The 22,704-nt window shown below is 48.9% G+C and overlaps 1 protein-coding gene across 5 annotated transcripts in view; it reads right to left on the bottom strand.

The window, feature by feature from the left end:
• FARS2 (phenylalanyl-tRNA synthetase 2, mitochondrial) overlaps positions 1-22,704 on the bottom strand; it is a 281,140-nt gene that overhangs the window by 216,790 nt on the left and 41,646 nt on the right. The window lies entirely within an intron of this gene.

A 22,704-nucleotide genomic window follows, 5' to 3' on the forward strand; every position in this document is an offset into this window, starting at 1 on the left:
AGTTCCAAGATAGAAAAACCAAACTCATGAACACTCTGTTAATCTTATCTATTTCCTCCCCCAAACTCAAACCTCATCTTGTTAGAAGCAGAGACCACATATTTTCCCCTGACCTTTCATTTTCTCATGGGACATCATCAGTTTGCCCTTGACCTGAGTCAGTGTCCCTGACAGAATCACGCTCCAGTGAGGAACACCAGGGCCGGTGATCGGAACACGGGTCCCAAGCCAGTAGATGGTGGGCTGCTCAATGGCAGTGGACAGGCAGTGCTGGTTCTGACCTCTGCATGGGGACAAGGGGTCGCTGGGCCCTAAGCAGTTGTCTAGGGAGAAGGACAAGAAGGTATCCAGTGGTGGGATTACTGGCCCATCACTCCTGCCCCGAGTCTCTCTAGCAGATGCCAGGAGATACACAGAGCAGGGGTCTGATGTGTACGTGGGGCCTGCAGGGCCAGGGAGCAGGAGCGGGTCTGCTGGCTGCTCGGAAGGGGCCCAGCTCTGCCAGGAAGAGCCTCGGGGGCCAGAGGGCGGTGAGGAGCCAGGCGGGAAAACAAGACAGCCGCCAGGTGGGCAGCTGATCGCGGGGCTGCCACTGCGCACCCCAGGGGGTGGTCAGGGTGGAGGGAGCAAGAGCTGAGGACAGGTTTATATTCAAGACCTCTGCGTCAGGGGTCCCCATCAGTCTCTGGCCCTTTTCAAGGACCCAAATCCCATCAGACTAGAAGTGACCAGAATCCAGCCAACTGAGACAGTCAGGAAGACATGTTTTCAGATTTTCCCTGTCACACAATAGCTGGAAACTGGGGTTAAAAGACACCACGCTGAATACCCATCGGCATGTGTATCCACAGATACAAATTCCAGATACAGAAATCCTTAACTTTCCCACTTCGGGAAGGGCTATGACCACACAGGGACATCTCCCACACCTGACCCTACAGAGCCGGGTGGAACCATCTCTCCAGTCTCCTCTCACTGCTATTTCCCAGTCAATTCGTCTAAGAACAGGAACTGAACGAGCATCCCAGGCCTCCCATTCCTGTATAAAGTGTGAATGATTCGCTAATTGTGAGGAAATGAAAAGGCTTACGGATCGTGCGGGGAATCTGTCATCTCTTCTGTGGACACAGGAAGAAGCTGAAAGATCGAACTCGAGTACTCAAAATTCCGTCACGCGTTTTGAGAGTGAAGTGGCCCCTCTGAGGCAGATGTAAAGATTTCTGGTCAAACCGTATTTTAAAAAATGAGTCTTCTTTCTACAGGATTATGGATTGCCCTTAAATAGTTCTCTCTCTAAACAGGAAATGCTTGAGGACAATAGGAAAAGGAATTCAGTTACTAGACTAAGATACAATGTTACTTTACCATCACACAAATTCTCCTTTCATTAATATGGCTAACTTTTTCCCTATTGCCAACCAGGGAAAAAAGATCTAATCGGCATGCTTTGAAATATTAAGCTAACCTGGGTACCACAGACATGCAGTCTCTCACAGTTGAAGAATTTTACTTCGCAAGCATTACAGGATGAGAAATACCACTCGGAAAATCACCGGCTTTGATGCGGCTGACCCTCAGGTTTCCATGACACTGTAGCTCTTTAAGGAGTTTATCTTGATGTGTTTAATGTCACCAGAAATCTGGGGCTGAGACTACCACTGCTTTCTGCCAAGGATGGACAAGACGCTCCTTCAGGTCACTTCCAGCTCTGATGCTTGGTGACTGTAGGTTTTTACGGCTGGTCTCGGTCTCTCGATGAGGAAAACGGATGCTAAACATTGCACCAGTGTGCATTCTAGTTAATAGAATTCTAAAGTAAGTCACACTATTAAGAAAATATATGTTTTGAAACATGACTTATCATTCCCTTCTGATAACTTTAAGGCAGTGAACACTTATAACTATCAAAGTGCTTATCTAAAAATCTCAGAACTATAAAAATGGTAAAGGCATAAGGAATCTTAGACGTAATCTTTCAGTGCAACCCCATTTATTTTATTTATTTATCTTACGGAGGAGGAGGCAGAAAACTCTGAGGAAATACACTAATAACAATAACACTAATAAAAACACCAGCATTGTTTTAAACTAACGTCTACCAAAAGGCAATTATGTGTCAAACTGCTCTAAGTGTTTTCCACATACCATCTTCTTTTATCTTTTTAAGAAATCTAAGAGATAAACATTAGTATTATCATCCCTGCTTTGACAAATAAGGAAACTGAGGCACAGAGAGGTTAATAACATGTCCAAGTTCATCCAGACAGCAAGAACGGAGAAAGGACAGAGCAAGGGCTGGAACCTAGCAGTTTAATCCCACAGCCCTGCTCTTAACCCCACAAAGCCATGGGAAACCACACCTTTCCACACAAACTGTCCAAGTGCTTACAGTCCAACTCATGGAATTAAAGAAGGTAAGACTGCGCATTTCAGGACTACTGCGCCCACAGTTTTGGGCCCGTCTGTGCCAGGTACTTAGAGGCACCTAAGAGATGCAGACACAGGCCCCTGGACGAGGTGCTAAGGAGAAGCCGCCCAAGGATGTGCAGGGGAGCAGGCAGCCAGCACGCGCTCCAAGGATGGGTGCTGACTCGACACAGAAGCACACGCTGAAACCCGACAGAAGCTCTGCTAGCAGGTCTCCCCGAGAACCTCTGGGCTCCGCGGCCACCGAGGCTCTCGTGAAGCGACTCACCTGGGGGCCGTGTGGTGGTGTGCGCTGAGCAGGCAGGAGGCAGAAGGGCAAAACTATATTTATTTGATAGCTGCTCTCTTACATACAACAAAGAAACCTTTTTCTTCTTCTATGCTACCTCCTTGGAAGAGCCCAAAATAGCACGTGATATTCATAGCCTCCGAAGTAAAAGGAGAAGCGGTAGAGCACATGCTTAGCAGGCACGAGGTCCTGGGTTCAATCCCCAGCACCTCCTCTACAAATAGATAAAATAAACCTAATTACTCCTCCCCCATAAAGCAAAACAAATTAAAAAAAAAGAATTAAAAAGTTTAAAAAAAAGAACTAGGGACAAAAAGGTTTATTTAAAAAATAGATTAAAATAATAAAAGTAGAGAAGACAGGCATGCAGTTAATCAGAAACCAGATCCCGGGAGACGCTGTCAAGACAGTGGGGAGGTGCCTGGAGCTCGCCTCCTCCACCAGCAAAACGAAACCACCACGGACTGCTGAGCAACCGAAACACAGGCAGGCGGCAGTTCTCGCTCTCACCATTTTAACAGGGGAAGACCCAGCCACGAAGAGGTTAAGTGATTTGCTAGATGCCTCCAGAGGGGAAGGTGGAAGCTACCAGAAAAAATCAGATTGCTCAACTAGCACAGGTAGCAAAAAACGGGGGGCAAAAAATAAGCCTGTCAGGACCGGAAACCTACATTTTAAACAGTTGGCAAAGGAAGAGGTTCAAGCAAAGGAGACTGAGACAGCAGATCACCAAAGAACATGTCACTAAAGACTGACTGTGAGAGGTCTGGTCTTTATGACATTTAAGTTAGAACTGAAAAAGTAAAAACGTTAATGATGCTTATACCAAAAAACTTCCAATATGAGAGAAAAAAGGTATCTCCGAGTGCTTGTCAAATAACTTCCAAAAAATGCAAAAGACTGACGGACTGGTTTTCACAGGAGCATTTCTGCTGGAATGGCTCTAGAAGGTCCCACTGGCTGGAGAAGCAGAGGTGTGTCTATCTGTGCGGAGTTCATGCGAATGAAACACGAAGTGGAAAGACCACAGGGCTTTAAAAAGGTCATAATGTCACAGGGATGGAGTCTGGAGCCAGCACGGCAGAGATCTAACCAACAGTCACGGAAGATGAAGAACTTATGTCCAATTTCCATCCTAACACGGCTTCCAAAATGTTAAGTCGTAAAATCTGGATATTTTTCCACCTCTTTTTGCTTTTAAATAAACGGAGTTGAGAGATACCTGGGGTTACAACTGTCTTGCCAGAAGATGTTCCAAAGACCGTTCCTTTCAGGAGGGCTACGTTTAAAACAGGGTCCCCAGGACAAGGCCGTCTGCTCACTCCCGCTCAGGGACGCAGCTCGGCCCCCGCTGCTCCCCGCGGGCCCGGCCGCCCCCGCGCCTGGCCCACGCTGCGCGCCGCAGTCTGCATGGTTCCTCCTCCTGTGCCCTCGAGGACTCCGGACAGGATGTGGCGTCTTCTTCATGGAAAGACGGCCACTCGGTTTTCCTCGGTTTTCTCAGACTCAGTCGTGTAGACACACGATGAGGTCGCCGACTCCTCTAAAGCCTCGTTGTGGGGGTTCGGGGAGGGTGTAGGGGGTTCTGTTGTTTTGTTTTGTCTACGTTAAGAGGTATTTTTCTTTGACTTGGGGAGGCTGTAGTTTTTGAAAATTTTCAACACTGTAAGAAGCTAAGGGATGGGCTGGCCCTGCTTCTGGTTTCACGGCGACTTGACAATCCTGATCTGGCCCTGGGACTGTAAGAGCTTGTGAATCACAGAGGGAAGCAGACCTCCGGTAGGCTGAGGAAGCGCTGAGTGCCATTAAGGAATGTTCTCATCAATGACAATTAAATAAAGGATGGGGGGGTGGAAATGGAGAAGGGACTAAGTGACCAGACAATCCGGGGTGGGGGTGGTTCAGAAAGCCTGACAGAGGAGGCCGTTTCTACCCCAGTCCACCCCCGATGATGAGAAAGATTCTGGGCTGAGCTGGCAGTCAGTCCGAGATGCCCAGGGACTCCACGCAGACCACCCTGGTGGACTTGAAGCCACGGGCAAGGTCTTGACCGCGTCCGCAGGGGGAGGGGCCTGCACACACGGCGCCGCTGCTCCTCTGGGCCACAGCCCTTTCTCAAGCTCGGCGGGGCGGCAGCACAAGAACCGCTTCTGTCTCCTCCCAGGTGGAATTCTGCCCCCTGAGCAGGGCTCGCGCTTCTTCACGTTTCTAGGAAACGGCACCGCAGGTGTAAGTGTCACTGAATCAATTATTAAACTGGTTAATAAACTGATGAATGCACAGAGGAATAATGGTCACTAAAATCAGCCTCCAAGAGACACGTCCAGCCTGGTCTACTATCACAAGCCTTCAGAGAAAGACGGAGAACAGCCACCGGGTGTGGATGCTAAAGGTCAGAGACTGAATCCTGGACCACTTCCCGGGTCCTAGGAATCCCCGCACGGGGCCGCCTGACAAAACCTCCTTCACCTCAATACGTCACCATGATGGCGTTCCCCAGTGAAGACTTTTCTGTTCCTTCCGTTTAACAAGGCCTTCTTCGACTGGAGATTACTGGGGGGAGGGGAAGGAGGAGAGCCGTAACGGAAACCAAGTGAAAGACAGAAGCAGTCTGGGGCTGAGACGTGCTCTTAAGCGATTCTAACATGTGGAATCAGTAAAGCAGTTTTTGTGCACAGAAGCCACAAAAAGTGGCATGTGTGGTGCACCTTAATCCAGCGTTTTCTAAGAAATCAAGTCTGCTCATAAAAATAGCACACACCTAAGCAACCACCCTTTGCAAATGCTGTTTACGTATTTACGCCACGGGCACAAGGAAGGAACCTACAGATGATCTGTGTTATTAAAGTCTCACCAAATCCATTACCATTGTAAATTCTCCCCGTGGTGTTTTCAGCGGAGATGCAATAACATACCTGCGCTGTTTTACTTTTCCTTACAAAGACAAGCAACAAAATGAACCCTCTAAACTCAAGACAGGGGTTCCTCTGTCAGTTTTGTTACAGGTGACAGGAAAGTCACCTCAACAAAATGGATCAGATGGACCCAGACCAAGGCATATAATGTGAAGTTTCAGAATACAGCGAGAAAAAGAGGTTCCTAAAAAGCCCCAGGAACCCAAGAAGCCTTCTGTAACAATAAACTAGCTCAGCAAGGTAAAAGAACAAACCCCATTGTATTTCTGTTCACCAGCAACAAATAATCTTAAAATGAAAACAAGAAAGTGGAACACTGGAATCTATCAAACCATGTTCAACACCCTAAAAGGAAAAGATTTTCACCAAAAAAGTTACATCCTGACTGACTGTGTAACTGCTGAGGACAGAGTAACTGACTTGCAGGGACCCAAGGTATCCTCTCTCAGAAAGGCGTGGGGTCCTAAGGTGCATCGGGACAAGAGAGTAACACACACATGCCCAGAGCCCCGGTGCGGGGGCGTGTGAGCAGGCACTCAGCATTCACGCCCATGTCCGTGTACCTTTCTGCCCGGCAGAGGCCGGGAAGCTAGCCACGACCTCCCGGCCTTCCTGGCGACGGGGTTCTTTGAGTACATTAGGCTCCTCCAACTAGACACACTCAGCTAAGATCTGGGACGTGGAGCTGGAGACCATCTGTGTGCAGCTTGGCTCTCTCTGCTGGTCAGCACTGCATGGGGACCAGGGGTTTTTCTACAAGCGGTCAGAGTCCAGCTGCCATCAGCTTCACAGGGTATCGAGAGGCAGCGGCTGCGACAGGGTCTGATCCTTGGACGGCAGCTACTGCAGAAGGTCCTTGAAACGGGCAGCCCCCGGGGTGGCCTCCGAGTCCGTCCCATCCTAATGTGGCAGAAGACGAGGACTTCCTGACAGATCAGGGCAGCCGTGTGGCTCCAGGCATTCCCAGATGCCCGTCCCCCAGCCCACACCTCCACCACTCCCAAAAAACTGGAAGGCACCTCATCTCTATTTGAAATTCCTTTCTGTTTAAAATATCTAGTGTCATTTTGGTCTCCTCCAACTGAACCCCCAGACAATACGACCCACGAGGAAGACACAGGAAGCGGTAAGTACAGCCCATACAAACAACAGGCAAAGGACATTTCCAGTAGTACCACGGAGTCAGACAGCAAGACACCTGCAGAGCAGCAGGTGTAGGAAACACCTGCCCGGATGGGAGGACAGGAGCTGGTCTGAGGCTCTGGGGAGAAAGTGTGAAAAGATGAAACAGATAAAGAACCTGATGGATGGGAACGTATTGAAAGTAGGTTCAGATAACTTGCAGGATGTGATTTTGCATGAGTGAAAAGGATACAGAAAAGTAAGCAAACGAAAAGACTAAATACAAAGCTGTGCAGGAGAGAAAAGATAACCAGAGTTTACTAAAATATTTCACCTGTGGATGGCACTGCGCCAGTCAAAACAACCTAACATAGAGCACCAGTCTACCCTAATTATACATATAGAACAAACAACAAGTTCATACTGTAGAGTGCAGGGAACTATATTCAGTATCTCGTAGTAACTTACAGTGAAAAAGAATACAAGAGCGAATATACGTATGTGCATGTATGACTGGAGCACCGTGCTGTACACCAGAAATCGACACAGCATTGTAAACTGACTACACTTCAATAAAATGCGTATATATATATATATATATATTCCAAATTATGCTCTAACTATGGAGGAGTTTGGGAGGCTGGCAGGGCGCCTGTTTGGGTGGAGAAGAAATGGCTGTCGTCACATTTCATATCGCATAGTCAAAAGAGAGTTTCAAATGGAAAGAAATCAGGAAGCAGCAACATGGGCAGGTCACTTAGAGGTAGAGGGCCACTTCAGAGCCAGCGCTAAGCACTGGACCCAGATGCCTCTGGGGGAGGGAACGGGAAGGCCACGGGGAGGGGCAGAGGCACCAGGGACTGCTGGGGCTTGTACTCAACCTTGCAGAACTCTCTGACCCCTACACTGTACAGTGAATAAACTTGAATAAAACGAAAGAAGAAAGGAAGAAGAAAAGGAAGTGGTACAGGCTGCCCCTGTCACTCGGAGGCCGGGGCCCTCTGGGCACATCTGGGGGACATCCCTGCACCCCGGGCCCTGGGAACAGCCTGCTCTGGGCACAGCCACAGGGGCAGCACCTGGGCGCCTCCCACGGCCACTCCCACCAGGAAAGGCCAAGGGCACAAAAGAGGAAAACAGCTCATATAAAGCGTTAACTCCAGTGAGAGAAAAAGATCGGATATAAAAGCAACGTTTTAGTCTACAGGGGGTCAAATAAAAAATCGTAAATTGGTTTTCAGAGAGGAAGTATCTAAGTAAGTTTGAGGCAAGCACTAATAACTAACAGTCTCTGTCTCAAAACAGCTGTGAAAACACCAACATTTTGAGCTAAAGGTTAATTAGATTGCCTACATTCCAATTTGCTTCTGAAGGTATCCAAGAGTCATGGTTTCCAGAAATATGTCAAACTGATTTGTTTTCCTTGGAAGCAGTGTTGGCCCAAGGAGCAGCGCCGCTGACTGCTCTCAGGAGTTGTATTTCCCTCCATACGCAGTCCTCATGGACCGGCTCCTAGCAGTTCTGTTAAGCGTTACGGGTGACGGAGTCAATGCAAAAGTTTTACAAAGCAACACATCCAGCTCAAAGGCTCCATTCAGTCAGGTTAATATATTTCATTCTTTTAAATTTTCAATCTAATGCATCTGAGAGAACAAAAGAAGTAGAAAAACCACTCCCATCGTCTACTCAAATCTATCTTCAGAGCAGAGCCGAACCCCTTACACAGGCAAGACCCTGCTCAGCACCACAGATGAATCTGCACTTGCCTGAGCGAAATTTCATTCTTCCTGCAGTCAGATTGCCACCAGCATGTTTGTGAACACTATAAATCTGCCCACGTTGACTGTTAAGATGAAAAATATCAAGGGAAACCGATAATCCTTTACTCCCTGCCATCCTTAGGAATAAGAAGCAAGCGACGTTTCGACTGGGTGGAGGGAACGGTGCGAGTGCCCTCCCCGGCAGGCTCTGGGGGGAGGTGGCAGCCTCCGCGTCCCCGCGTGTACAGGGTGGGTTACCAAACTGTCCAGGGCCACTGGGCCTCATCTCCACCTGGAAAACGAGATCCTGACTTTAGGCTATTAATGATTCATTGTTATTAGTGGTTATTTGGGAGACAGGGAAACCAGGTCACACCCAGGTTTTTGCATTTGTGAGTTCGTGTGCCATTGTAGACCTTGGTGGGCCCGGGTCTGGCCGGCCGAGCAGTTGAGAGTCTCTCCGACCCGGAGAGCAGGGCTCATGGCCCCGGGAGGAAGCTCTGCCTGCCCAGCTGCCCGCCTCCCTCCACGGCAGGGCCGCGAGTGTTTTAGACATGGTTCAGGGGCTTCCTGCCCAAATCCCTCTTCAGCTGTGGGCAGCCTTCACTTGAAATGATTACAAAGCATGGGACCTAGACAGACCTCAGGAGCAGAAGGCTGAATCAGGCCAAGGCCAAGGGGCAGGGAGCCTGCGGCCTTGGCCGCGGAGGCAGACGCACAAGCCGTGCCTGGAACTGGCTGCGGCCCCCACAGGGGAGTCGCGGGCAGGGGACCCACAACAGCCACAAGGAAGCCACGGCAGAGCGATCCCTGTGTCCCCTCCACCGTAACTCACGGACTCCACTGATGCCACAGCAAAGCCAATTCAGCATCAGGGAGCTTCTCAGCCAGCGAAGCACAGTTTGCGTAGCAGGTCTGAGTGCAAAGGCAGGAAACGCTTCCACAGTAAGGGAGAGAGCTGGAAGCTTTTAAAATCTTAATGCTCTTTTTCTGCTTAATTTCTGAGCTCTCAGCTACACCCTCCAGTTTCCAGCCTTGGCTGAAACATCAGCTCATCAGCTATCTATTTTTCTTTGACTCAGTTTCTCCCCAGAGAGGCAGGAATGGAAACCACGTGCTTATCCCCACCCCTCAAATCCAGCCATCCAAGAATTCAATTCTGTTGATTTCGGGTCATCAAATATTCATGGAGTCCAGGAACCAGGTGCTTCAAGGGATTTAAAAATAAATAAATAAAACAAACACAGGCCCTGCTGTCAAGGAGCTCAGACAGAGAAGGTTAAAAAAAAATCCTCAAATCATAGCAGAAGGTAAACTCCGGTAAATATCGCAGGAGGCTAAGTCAACAGTCCACTCGACAGACACCTCCGTGGGTCTGAAACACGCGGGGCGCTGTGTCAGATGCGGAATATCAACAGACGTCGGCCAGCCCTGCCCTCCGTGGGACGACAGTGCAGCGGGGGCTGGGCGTTCAGGGCGGGAGGGAGGGGCTCTGGGCCCCAGGTTGCGCAGGATGTGACAACACGGCGTGCCTGGAGGCGGACAACACTGGCCAGCGGAGATGGAGAAGTGGAGCTATGAGTGAGAAAGCCTCACCACAGCCCAGTGATGGGGTGGGAATGTAACGGGGAAGAACAAAGCTGGCTCCATGCTGGATCTGTTCCTTTAGCTCGAACCCTGGGCTCCATTTCCTGGGCTTGGTCCTGCTGGTTCTGCACCTTTTGTAGAAGAACGTTGCCTAGAGCCTGAAGTGTACAGGACAGCCCGTTCTCCAGGCTCGGACCTGGAAGGGTATTAGCACTGTCCCATTCAGAGAGAGACAAAGAGCGGCAGAATAGAAAATGGCATTTGTCCTGCTGTTGGTTTTCAGGGACACTGTGACCTGACCCTCGTGCACAGCTGCAAGAACAAAGGATTCTGACACCAAGAAGTTTGCAACAACCAACCCCACCCCCTCCCCTTTTTAGTATAAAAGGAGCCTGAATTCTGACTTGAGGAAGATGGTCCTCCAGGACATTTGTCCCCCATCTCTTGGTCTGCTGGCTTAAGTTGTTATTCCTTGTCCCAGCAACCCGCCTCCCAATTTATTGGCCTGTTGTGTGGAGAGCAGAATATTTGGACTTGGTAACTGGAAGGGCAGGGAAGCCTTGCTGGAAAAGCCGGCCTTTGTAGTTTGTCCTGCAGAGAGTGGAGCATCCCGGAGTGCTGGGAGCGGCACGTCTGGAACTTGAATCAACAGCAGGAAAGACTTGGGCCCAGGCCAAGGCCAGCGAGCCGCCCGCAGCCGTCCCACTCTGCTGCCGTGAGGGAGAACATCCAGGGAGGGACAGGGACAGGGAAGAGGAACATCCGCTCCTCCCTGATGGCCCTTCCTTCCCGCACTGTGAGAAATGTCCAGTGGGGTGGGTAGGGGGGTCCACCAGCCAAGGCGGGATGGAGCTGGTTTTCCGGTCCCGCTGCCCAGCGCCTCTCTGCTCTCAGACCATACTCCCTAGCCAGGCCATTTAATCACACAGAACCATAATGAACCGGTCCTGGCGAAACCTGCTTAAACCTTCCAACGCCCCTAAACACGGGCTGCAGCAGGGCCGGAAAGCACACCTGTCTGCGCTCGGCTGTGTCTCGAGCACACAGTAGGCATGCAATAAATATGTTACATGAACAAACAAAGCTGAGACCACAAGCAATCTTCAATGTATCTTTCATCTCTTCCTGTTATAGATGAGGAAACAGGCTTGGAGGTGTCAAAGGATCCCCCCCAGCGTCACACAGTCAGCCGAGAAAGAGCCGTAAAACCACAACACTTACTCGGGCCTCCAGATGCGGAGGATAAACTTTGCACTGTCCCACGTTCCTCCCGGTTTTTTGCATTTTCAATGCCTTATAATTAAAAGCAATGAAATCAGAAACCAGCAGATTATAGATCTCCAAAGAATTTTATTTTGAAAATGTTTAGAACCTCAGTGACACAAAATATTAAGGTAATAAAAACCCAGCTGGGAGCAGACGGCGGGAAACACCCTGATTCGGGTCAGTGGAGTGAAAGCAACGCTCTCTGTGCATTTATAGCACCGCCGCTTAGAACTTCTGAGATTACCTCCGCTACTCTGCTTTGAAATTGCTCAGTAAACCACATCAGACGTTTACTTGACTAACACTCCCCTCGTCAGGCCTTCCCCGCCGGCTCCCCAGAGACCAGCAAGCTTCAAAACCTTCCCCTAGCACTAAAAGTGTATATATTTTGAAAGGCAACAAACAGAGGCTGGTGTCCTCTTTGGAGTGGCTTTTTGGAATCTTCTGCAAAGGTTTAAAATCAAAAAAGCTGTTTGGTAAATAACCATCTGCAGGGTAAGGAACAAAATAACACACGGGAGATAACCACGACAGTTTTAAATGAAGACCGGAGAAGGGAACTCACAATGACACCGCTGCTCCAGAGTAAGTGTCTGTGACCACCAGCTCTGCACCAGAGGCTGGGAGACGCTGCGCTTCGTCCTCACGGCACTTAATAGTCTGGCCAGGTAGCTGGAATCAGGGACAAAATCACCATCACCGTGGGGACGCGTACATGGACGGGGTATGTATGCAGGTGACACAGGTGTGTCCTATGGGACCCTCAGCCAGGCTGGGCTGGTTCCAGCAGAAGGAAGGGCGTGTGCAGGGCCGGAGCAGGAAGGAAGCCCTGAGAGGTCTGTGGCAGGAAGGCCAAGGGCCCGGGCGACCGGCTTGGTGGGGCCGGAGAGGCGGCCAGGACCAGAGCCCAGCAGGCACCACCTGCAAGGTGCATCAGTGGAGGGTTTGGACTTGACCCTCAGAGCATCAAGGAGCCAAAGATTATACAGGGATCGTAACGACAGAGACTTGACTGTTAAAAGGTCACCCTTTGCAAAACAAGTGTTTATGTCTCAGAACAGTATGAACCACTTCAAACAAAAGGATGTAAACTAGGCCGGAAGGCTGTCGGCACAGGGCTGAGGAGTGACGGCAGGACCACGCCCAGGCATCTGTGGAGCGGAGGACGGCATATTCAGTGACCCAAATGGCACTCACAAAACCGCCAGGCACACTTCTACGAAACAACAGCAGCAGCAGCAACAAAAATGGGGAACATAATGTTTCTGACGAAAATTCACAACTTGTTGAAAGAATCAACTAATGACTCAATTTCCAACTGGTTGCATAAACTGAATAATAAAACTATTGAGGCTATCATAAACAAATCATTCCTTCTTCTCAAACCTGCCTCGGCCCCTCCAGCCTGCACTGGCCCCTCTCCACCCGCTCAACTCGCAGACCTCACCTCACGTCTCCGCCCACTGCGTTTAGCACACCGTCCGTGGGTTTGTACCCAGACTGCTCGCCAGGACGGTGAGCTCCTGACTCAATTCCGACACACTCTGGGACCCCCTGGGGCACCTGGTGACATGCCACGCACATGGGGGGCTGCAAGTGGGGCTTACCAAGTGAGCAGAGAGCAAAGGACAGAAAAGGGGATTTGGAAATGGTCTGCCGATCTGAGATCTTCCACAATTAACTTCACTGCATGTCAAGCAGAGCAAATCAAATCCTATCGCACTAGTAAGAAGAGACTAAGGGACGTAAGAAAAACACTGTGAAATCCTATTGTGTTGAAGACAGGGCCTCACAGGGGAGAGAGGATTTTCTCTCAGCTCTCGGTGCCAAGAACATTGTGCTTTCTCTAGGGGAAAAACGGGGCATGCCTAGACCTTGCAGATACTGTAGAGTGTATTAACTAACCATTGCTACCCTCTTTCCTTTACCGTTGGGCAGCTGGAGCCAAACGTATGTCCCCTTCCAGCGACACAGATAGATGTGTATTCCTTTGCTGCAAGCTTCACCCAGCTTTGTCATTTCCCTTTTCTCCCCAGATTTTTGTTTCATCCAGATAAATCTGTATCTATATAGATGTTGCTTTCTCGCAGCCTTTGTAGAACTCGGTTATGAATAAATCTAAATAATCAAATAATTAAGTAAAAAGTGCCCCATGATTTACTCTGTTGTCCAACCTTCTATAATAGAAGTTTTCAAACCAAGACAGTTAACCCTTAGTTAAGCTGATTTTCAATCAAACCTACACAGAATGGCTTCCCCGCCACCCACTGAAACATCCAGGGAGCGACATGATCAGGTGCGGACCAAGTGCGTTCTTGCTTTTCTGCGTCCCTGGAGTCTTCACAGCACCCGTTTTATCGGATGATCGCCAGGGATCGCCAGGGCCTGTCAGTTCTACCTCCTCGAGTCTCCAGAAGTGATTCCCTCCCTGGAATTTCAGCTGCCACAGATGTAATTCAAGCCCCCACATTTCTCTTCTAGGCTGCTACATGACCCTCCTAGCCGACTCACTGCCTCCCGTCTCTGCTCCCTCCATCCACCTTTCAGTCCAGAGGTGGAGGTTTTGTGCCAGATTGCATTCACTCATCCACGCATCTGACGAATCTCTACTGAGTGCATACTAAAGGGGAGGTGTGTGTGAAGCGGGTGACGGAGAAATAAACCCTGACACAGCGGAGGCCGAGCCACAAACAAACGGCAGCACGGCTGGCAAGCGAGCGCAGGGGTGCTCGGGAGCCCCTGGGGGCAGGAGGAGCTCCAGCAGGAGCAGGAGCTGGGGGGCGGGCAGAGGCCGGGTCAGCACGGACCCACGTGCCACCCTGACCGCAACACGACTGTTTAGAAGCCTCAGCGGTTCCCCAGTCCCAACCTGTGCTCCCTGACTTACGCGCACTGTCCCTCCCCGACCCCGTAGCAGCTCCCAATCCTGAGCCACCCCCAGTCCACCTGCTCCTCAGAGATGCCAAGCAACCAGGCCCTCAGCCCAAATCAGACTGTCACCGTCCCCGCACCCACCTCCGCCCGCCAGAAGCCCCACTCAGCATTTCTCCAGTAGTTTTTAATGTCGCAGCCGCTGACAAGGAGGAACTGACTAGGGTTCCTACCCTCAGGGAGGTTAGGGTCTTGCGAAAGAAACTGACAAGTTGATAACCGTCATGGAGATTTCAAATATATTCTCTATATAGTAGATTCCAAGGTAAAAATATTAATGATGTGCAGCATTAGCCTTCACTTTACTTAATTCTAAGAAAAATCTAGCGGGAATAAGTAGCCCATATCAGCCCGACACCACACAGACACATGTTGACCCCAACCCCAAATAAGGAATCGGGGCTTCAGGGGTGAAGGCTTCACCAGGCGTTTCTCCCGATTATAAACGGCAGCAGTGAGCCCCGAATCCCAAATTCTTACGACAGTTCAAAGAGCATCATACTGACTCACTTGAGAATTAAACTCTAAGAACATACTTCCTGGAGACAGGAATAACTGAATTTTCACGAACCGCGATACAATGTTTGTTCATTCTATGTAAACATATACAGATTGCAAGTGAGGCTGGATTAATTCCTTCAAAGCACACTGGATCCCCACAGACATAATGAAGCTGTCTGTGGTAATAAAGCCTTAGAAGTCAACATTTGAAGACTTTCATTTATTTCCCGCTACCTGAAGTGGCAGGATAAAAACGAGATGAAAAATATAGGACTTTTATATGTAAATTAATCCAAAAGTAACTTTTCCAGGAAATAGGCAAAAAGCTCAGAAGGAAAGCAAACTGATCATGCAGAGGCACGAGGAGTGACCTGGAAAGCCCCGAAGCGTTGACAACACCTCCGATCACATCTAAAACACAACGTTAGTGTCAGTAGAATAAAACCTCTCCCACATCCCACCTGGAGGGGAGCTGAGGCGAACAAAGCAGACAAGCGAGGGGACGATCTCAGCCACCTTCATGCAGAATCACTGGAAGTTTCTCCAGAAAGCACAGACGTTATGAGACAGGCGGTTCAGGAAGACCCCCCCCCCCCCAGTAATTGCCTGTAGCGTGGACCGGAGATCTTGGATGCAAGGAGATCAGCTCAGAAAAGGATGTTCCAGGAGCCAGGGACGGTCTCTGACCTCTCGACCTCTAAACAAGCGGTTCCTCTCACGCAGAACAGGAGTTGGCCAGACCGTCTGCAGGCAAGTCCGGCCCCACTCCCCTTGCGTGTGCCTGGCCTGCAGGCTAAGGCTGCATTTTACATTTTGAGGCGGTTGAGAAGCATCAAAGGAAGAATACTGTTTCATGACACATGAAAATTACATGAGATGTTCAGCAGCCATCAGTAAAGTATCACTGGACCACGGCCACACCGTTTGTTTGCTGAGGTCTGTGGCTGTTCCCGCGCAACAACAGCAGATTTGAGTCACGGCAGCAGGGACCAGATGGCCGGCCAACCCTGACATGTGCACCATCTGGTCCTTCCAGAACAGGTCTGCCAGCTCCTGGCCCAGTACCGGCTTCCCCTTCCCCACTCCCTTCACCACTGGCTCTCACTCCTTCTTCGAGCCCCAGATGAGGGGGTCTTCCTGAAGACTCCCCCACCCCCGACGTGGCACTTGAAGCCCCATCCTGTTGCTCCCGCAGCGCCACGGGCTCCCTCTGCAGGGCAGGCACAGCGCCACGTGGTCACGGCACACGGACTGTGATCTCTACCAGGGAGGGACCACCTCTGGCTTCACACCTCCATCGCCACGTGGTGGTACCAGGTGCTCAGCAAATACTGAGTGAGTGAAGGAATGAATGACGAATGAATGAATGGAAACCTGAACCACGTGACACCTCCCCTAGGCCAACAAATAAGAGTGAGTTCAGTGAAGAAGGGACCCCAGAGGATGTTTCCTTTTCTGAAACCTGGTATTCCTTGGCCTTTCTCTCCCTCCTTCATAATAATCTCTTGACATCATCTTAATTTCGTGACTTTTAACAACACAGATGACTCCAAATTCTCGTATGAAGCTCTCTCACACTTTCCAGTCTTGTATTTCCAACCACCTCCTAGGTATCTCTAGCTGGTGCTTTACAGGCACTTCAGACCTAAGAGGCCCAGGGCCGGGGGCAACCTCCACCATCCTCCGCTCCAGCCCGTGAAGTGGTGTCACAAGTCACCCAAGCTGCACTCGGCCGCACCCTGGGCCGAGATCACACTGAAATCCTCCCTCCGGCCCACCTCTCAGCCCCATTCGACCCCTACTTCAGAGTTGGCCGCGTCGCCCCAGGAACACCCCTGGTGCCCACCTTCCCTTCCCCTGCGCTCCCCGTTACCACTGCTCAAAGTCAGGCATCACCTTCTCATCTGGATTAACAGCTTCTATCCTGTCTTCCCAGCACCAATTCTTCACTGCTCTGGAATTCTCTTACAAAACAAAACAAAAAGAAAAACTAAATCTGATCGCATGATTTCTCCACTTAAAAAATCTCAACTGGGAACAAAGTGAGCGGGGCTATGAGGGCTGTTCCTAGAGCAGGAAACAAGCGCTCTCCTTGTCTGGAAGAGCCCTCCCTTCACTCCACCCGTCGTGGAACCTGAAGCCTTGCCCCGTCTCTCCAGGAACCGTGCCCCTTCAGCTGTGTCCCTGCACCCGGGACACAGCACGTGGCCTGCCAGGCTCCACCACTGGGCTCACGACCCGGCCAGGCAGAGGTGGCCTCTGTACCTGCGCACCCCGCATAGCGCCTGCCACGCAGCTCCTCCTTAAATGTTCGTTGAAGGAAGGGACGGAGAGAGGAAAGGCTGATTTAGTAAATGGAAGAATCAAGTAATGGATTTTGAGAGCCTTCCCTTCCTAGCGCCTTCAAAGCCCACAAAGCCTCAGTCTCCAGGGCTCTGTAGACAGTCTACAATATTACATGAATGTTCTAAACTACGTATGCTGATATCAGCTGCTTCCCTTCACGCTGAAGGCACTCCTCGGGGTAAAATTTAAAAAGGATATCTTACTATGCTTCGTCATTATCGCCGCAAATACACTTCTTTTGTCTCCCAGTTTGCGGTCCCCCCCAGCAGCCAAGGGACATGGATCTTCTCATAAAGGAATCCTGTGTCCCGTGAGTCTGGGGGACTTGCTCACTCTGCGCCTGGCCCAGACGCCCTGGAGCTCAGAGATGCTCTCTGGTAAAGAGAGACACTGGACTCTTCCAACTCACAGGTTTCCACACTCAGCCGAAGATCACATCTTCTTTTTCCTGGGAAGCACCTAGGAATACCCAGGGTTCTAGGTCACACCCTGTGAGAAATGCTGTCCATGGCCAGCTCCTGAATAATGTCAGTTAAAAAACACCGTGTGAGAATCTGGTAAACTTTGGCCTAATGATGTTACTTCACTTTATCCACGGACAAACCAACACGGCCATTTCACAAAGACCTTGCTTCCGGCCTAAAATACAGAAACGAACCTTGAGAAAAATAACTCAGCAGATCGTGTTTATCCCCACAGTACCATAAATAATTCCTAAACTCCTAAAGAGCCGTTTTGCAAGGGAGAAAATGAAACTGAGCCACTGAGCAGCTCATCACTAGCCGCCTGCAAGGCTGCAGTGATCCCGTGAAGCAAGAGCGTCATAAACAGTTTAAAGAAAATTCAATTGTATGAGCATCCTTTTTTATTTTTTTCATAGTTCCTGAGAGTTTATTTAAGGGGTACGGGGAAGAAACCTGATTAACCAACCGTACGTGCAAAGTTCAGCGGTTACGCAATTTTCCACGTGATGCTATAAAACAAGGCACAACCCCCTGTGGATGGTACTAACATTAAACCTCTCCGGCGTGTTTAGGCAGTGAGCAGCTGGGGGCACACAGGCCAGGGGTCAGCCTGGGGAACCAGAGTGCTTTCCCTCCACATTTACTGCCTCAAGGAGCCTGAAGAAAGAACAGTGCACAGCGGGATGAGGAAGCAGGGGTCCACTCACTCGTGTGCCTGTCACGCATTTATAATATGCGTACTGAGTGTCTACCGTGTGCTAGGCATTGTTCTAGGAACTGGGAAGACAACAGCGATCAGAACCAACACAGTGCCTGCTCTCAAGAAGCTTACATTCTAGTGATTCCAGAGCTTTCTACCTGAGGCTGATTAAAGACAGACACCTGGAACTAAAACTTTACAAAGGATATAGTGAGAATGTGATTGCACGTGCACATACACACACACACGTGGTCTTCCGGAGGTCAGGAGCGTCTCAGAAAAGTCCTCACAAGGAGGACTTTTCAGATAAGTCCCACCCCTGATCCCTGTCTGGCTCGGGAAACAAGCACCATGCCCGCCAAGCCCTGGGAGCCTCTTTCAGTGGCTTCTCCAGGGAGGGAGGGAAGCAGATGAAGTCAGGCTCTGTTCAAATCATCCTTCTCACTAAGCTGGAAAGGGAGATGGTGAGGAACAGAAAGAAGTGAACTCTGTGCGATGCCACTGGAGGAGAGATGCTTTAGCACACTCGGGGGCCCGGGTCAGCTGAGAAAGACCATGCAAGACGACCACAGCGTGCGTTCCACCAGCCGGCTACCGCGGATGGACACACCGCCCCAAACCTCAGGGTCTGCAGCCCAGCCATGCGTCTGCGGGGCGGGGGCCCGGCTGGTCCAGACCGGGCTGGGCTCTGGGCTGCAGGGTTGGTTCAGGTCCCCTCCACATGCTTCTTCCTGTTCTAGAACAAGCAGGCTGTGCGCGCTTGTCTCCTAACAGAGGTAGAAGCAAGAGAGGGTACGACCAACTGCCAAGGACTTTGCAGCCTCTTTTCCTTCATCTGCTAATGTCCCTTTAGCCGGAGCGGGCAGGTGGCCAAGCCAAAATTCAAGTGGGCACAGAAGTACCCTCCTCCTCCCGCAGTGAAAAGGCAAAAAGTGCTTCAAAGTCAGGGCCATAGTGTCAGGACACAGGGTGAGCGGACGGCCTGGGAACAGTGATGGACTCTGAAGAAAGAAACGGTCACTTGCAGCAACCCAAACGTGCCAAGCTTCCATTTCTCTCTAATCCACACCTTTTATTTGGAAGCTCACAAGCCACTCCAGGTTCACAAGGTCAAAAGCTAATGTTTGGGCTGTATTATTATTAATCATTATCATCATCATCACTGGGGTCACTGTTTCAGGAATGCGGAGACAACAGGAAAAAGGAAAACAGCTGACATGGAAAATTAACTCCACATCGACAGGGCAAGGAAAATTTCTTCACTGTTTTACATTTATTGCTTTATGTTTGCTAAATATCCAAGAGTTTAGATGTCTTATGAAAATAAGACACAGGACTGAATCTCTGCTTCCCAGAAGTCTCCTGTGTATAGAGACGATGCCACAGACGGTACGTGACACTCACTATGACAGCTGCAAAGACATCAGAAATACATACACATACAACAGCTTGAGTCAAGTTACCAAAACCTCAGCTCTTTCTACAGTGACAGAAATACTGGAGGGGATGGCCTGGATTCTAAGCAGGATGAGAAAGAACTAAAAAATACACCAGGAAACAAATCAGATTCTGTGCAAACAGGGTAACTGGAGTCCCCAGGCAGGCTCTGAGCTCCCTCTTCTCGTCAAACAGGAGCACCCCAGACTATGCCTTCCCGGCACCAGGCGCTGTCGCAGAGGGCAAGACCAGACCTGACAGCGCACGGGGACGGAGAGGGGAGATGTCGGAAAGTCATTAAATGTTCCGAATGCCCCACGCTGAAAATATGGATGATACAGCAGTGACATCAGAGACTTAAACTGCTAGAATCGAGCCTGACAAGCAGAAGGTTATCTTCACGGAACTTGTCAACTTACACCCACTCACATTTCCTGACGAAGTGACTTTTTGGGAGAATGATGTTATGTAAAGAAACCTAAAGCTACTCCAGTTAGAAATATATATATTCCATTCATGAAAAAGCAACTTAAAAAAAAACAAACCCAGAGAATACAATTTTAACAGATAAAAATGACAGATGAGAAGTTTTCAAATAAATGTTGAATTCCTACCAATCCATTATTAAAAGACAAACAAAAAAACTGAGCCCCACCTCAAAATGAGCAAAAGAAAAGCCATATGTGTCAAATAAATATACAGAAATCTGACCAACCTCAACAGCAGGCAGCTAAAGGCAAAGGAGAGCTCAGTCAGGCGCTCTTCTCAACTCACCAGACTGGCAGAATAAATTGAACAAAGACAGTGCTGAAGAGCACGTGGAGCAACAAGAACTTGCACACAAAGACTCAGGCCATGTAAACTGGCCCAGCTGCTTTGAGAAACAACCTGGTGACATCTAACAACCTGGTGACATCTGACAAAGCTGAAGATGCTCAGAAGCGCCGACTCAGCAATTTCACAGCTAAAGAAAACATACCGCAGAGAAACCCTCCCCTTCTACATACGAGATGCACAAAGACGTGCAGGAGTAGCGTTTGTAGCAGTCAAAAACAAATTGTAAACAGTCCAACGTCCGGGAAAAAATGGATGAGCAAACTACGGCATCTTCAGATGCCAGCAGAATTTAAGCAGTGAAAAATGAATGAACTAAAGCTCTACACATGACGACAGAGATGGATGTCACAGCACTGCATGGGAAGTCAAGAGAGGAGGGACAGCGTGATTCCATTTCTTAAAGCACAAAAAGTTACCTTGTTTTACAATATACATAGCGGAACTATAATGAAAATCAAGGTAACAGCACAAAATTCAGAGTAGTGATTGCTCACGGGAGGGGGGGGGAAAGGGAAGACGCTAACAGGAGGGACACACAGGGGACTTGCCCTGTATAATGTCCTAACTCCTAAGCTGGGTGGTGGATCCTGGAGTAAAGGACTGAAAGAGAGACAGAGACAGAGACAGAGGTGGGCAAATAAAGTATCAGAATAAAGAATTTCAATGAAGAAAAATTTTAAGAAAAAAAATTTTTAATTAGGGAGACTTAAGCCTGTCTATGGCAAAGAGTAAAGACTGAATAGAGGAGGAACGAAGTTGGAGGGCTCACACATCCCAATTTCAAGACTGACTATGGAGCTACAGGATTTAAAAGACTGTGGACATGAGGATGGGAACACAGAACAATGCAACAGAATCAGGAGTCCAGAAATAAACTAAAACATTGATGGTCAACCGATTTTCGGCGTGGGTGCCAAGATCTTTTAAGGGGGGAGGAACAGCTTCTTCAACAAACGGTCCTAGAACAATGGGATGTCCACACGCAGAAGAATGAAGCTGGAACGCGGCCTCACACTATACACAAAAATTACCACAAAACGGATCAATGACCTTAGTATAAGACCTCGAAACTCTCAGAAAAGCACAGGGCAAGTCTTCTTGACCGTGGATTTGGCAACAGTCTTAGACACGACACCAAAGCAGGTGCAAGAGAAGACAAAGAACAGATACAGTAGACTTCATCCTAATTAAAAAATGTTGTGCACCAAAGAACATTATCAAGGAAATGAAAAGAAAATCAACACGACTGGAAAAAATGTTTACAAATCATACAGCTGAGGAGGGTCTAGTATTCAGAATATACAAAGACCTCTTACAATACGACAACAAAAAGACAAACAATCCAACTTTTTAAATGGACGAAGGGCTTGGACAGACACTTTTCCAAAGATGATGTACAAGTGACTAACGAAAAACACACTTGGTAGGGATGAAAATTAAGGAATTCTCAGGGGGAAAAAAAAAGCAAGAAAAAATTAAGAACCAAATACAAATTCTGATACTAAAAAAAAAGTCCAAAATAAAAAATATATTTGACACCCAAAGTAGCAGGGTGAATAGGATAGAGGAAGGAATCAGGGAACATGGAGATGGATCAAAAGAAATATCCAATATGAAAAACAGAGAGAAGGGACAGAAAAAGTGAGCAGGGTTTTGGGGTCTTCTGGGATAAAATCAAAAGCTCTAACATGGGTGTAATTTGAGTTTCAGAAGTGGAGGAGTAAGTGGCTGAGACAGAAAAGTTACCTGAAGAAATAATGACCAGAAACTTCCCCAAACTGGTGAAAGACACCAATTTATAGTCAAGCTCAGTGAACCTAAAAACAGATAAATTTTAAAAAAACCACACCAAAATCAGACACATCAAAATCACACTGCTGAAGACCAAAGATAAAGAAAGAAATCTTGAAAGTAGCTGGAGAAAGAGAACACATTACATACAGGTGAACAATGACTGACATAGTTCTACAGAAACCACATAGGCAGAAGACAATAAATTGTTGAGAAAAAAATCTATCAATCCAGAATTATGTACTCACTAAAACTATCCTTCATGATAAAGTGCAAATAAAGACGTCCTTAGATAAAGGAACACTACAACGTGTCACCAGCAGACACGTTC

The sequence above is a fragment of the Vicugna pacos genome, chromosome 20 (genome assembly GCF_048564905.1).
Source record: "Vicugna pacos chromosome 20, VicPac4, whole genome shotgun sequence".
In the NCBI taxonomy this organism is placed as follows: domain Eukaryota; kingdom Metazoa; phylum Chordata; class Mammalia; order Artiodactyla; family Camelidae; genus Vicugna; species Vicugna pacos.